This window comes from Schistocerca americana, chromosome 3 (genome assembly GCF_021461395.2).
Source record: "Schistocerca americana isolate TAMUIC-IGC-003095 chromosome 3, iqSchAmer2.1, whole genome shotgun sequence".
Taxonomy (NCBI): domain Eukaryota; kingdom Metazoa; phylum Arthropoda; class Insecta; order Orthoptera; family Acrididae; genus Schistocerca; species Schistocerca americana.
The window spans coordinates 468,841,090-468,842,228 of NC_060121.1; the positions used below are offsets into that span (position 1 = coordinate 468,841,090).

The 1,139-nt window shown below is 45.4% G+C and overlaps 1 non-coding gene across 1 annotated transcript; it reads right to left on the bottom strand.

Annotated features, from left to right (window-relative positions):
• Positions 1–744: 744 nt before the first annotated feature.
• Trnas-cga lies at positions 745–819 on the bottom strand. The gene has a single exon. It is a non-coding gene; the product is annotated as a tRNA-Ser (tRNA).
• Positions 820–1,139: the final 320 nt, after the last annotated feature.

Consider the following 1,139-nt stretch of genomic DNA (forward strand, 5'->3'; position numbering starts at 1 on the left):
CACCACGCTTATAAATATATTTATTCGTCTATGTCTTTGTTTGTATCCAATATATATTATTCGTGAAGAAATTGGTTAAATATATACTGTTTTTTAGAAAGCACAAAGACATTAGGCTACTGGCTTACATTTTGTTGATATTGCTTTGATATATGTTTATTTAATTTGTTTATGTATTTAATAATGTGTGTTAGAGCGTGTTTATGGTCCAGCCGTAGGAATATTTATTTAATTTCAAGTCATTTAAATGTAAATCCAGTATTTCGTATGAGTTACAAAATGTTTGTGTGTATTGGCTCGGAGACATGACGGGAGCGCTATCACCATCACAGCGCTCGTTACTAACGGAGGCGACTACAGAAGTGAATGGAGGGGCAGTTCTGAACTGGGCGGCGCAACGGACAGTCGCACAGGAAAGGAGTGCTGGACGCGATGGGGCGACGGACGCACGATCGTGGCAGAGACTTGGAGAGTGTGGAGCAGTTTGCGCGTGGTCGCGGCAGATAGAAATACTCTGAGCGCCGACTTGTGCACTTGTGAGATTTCCGTGGCTTCTACAGTGAAGACGTAGTGTGCGTTTAGAAGTGAATATTTCGCGAACTATGTTGTTGTTCACAACTAAATGCGTGCGGTAGGAATCTGTTGTTTCCCTGTTATTCAACTTATATTTTATTTCCAGAATGAGATTTTCACTCTGCAGCGGAGTGTGCACTGATATGAAACTTCCTGCCAGATTAAAACTGTGTGCTGGACCGAGACTCGAACTCGGGACCTTTGCCTTTCGGGGGCAAATGCTCTACCAACTGAGCTACCCAAGCACGACTCACGCCCCGTCCTCACAGCTTTACTTCCGCCAGTACCTCGTCTCCTACCATCCAAACTTCACAGAAGCTCTCCTGCGAACCTTGCAGAACTAGCACTCCTGGAAGAAAGGATATTGCGGAGACATGGCTTAGCCACAGCCTGGGGGATGTTTCCAGAATGTGATTTTCACTCTGCAGCGGAGTGTGCGCTGTTAATCTGCCAGGAAGTTTCGTATCAGCGCATACTCCGCTGCAGAGTGAAAACCTCATTCTGGAAACATCCCCCAGGCTGTGGAGAATCCGTGAGTGTGAACACTGAGTCTCACTTATCAGCCG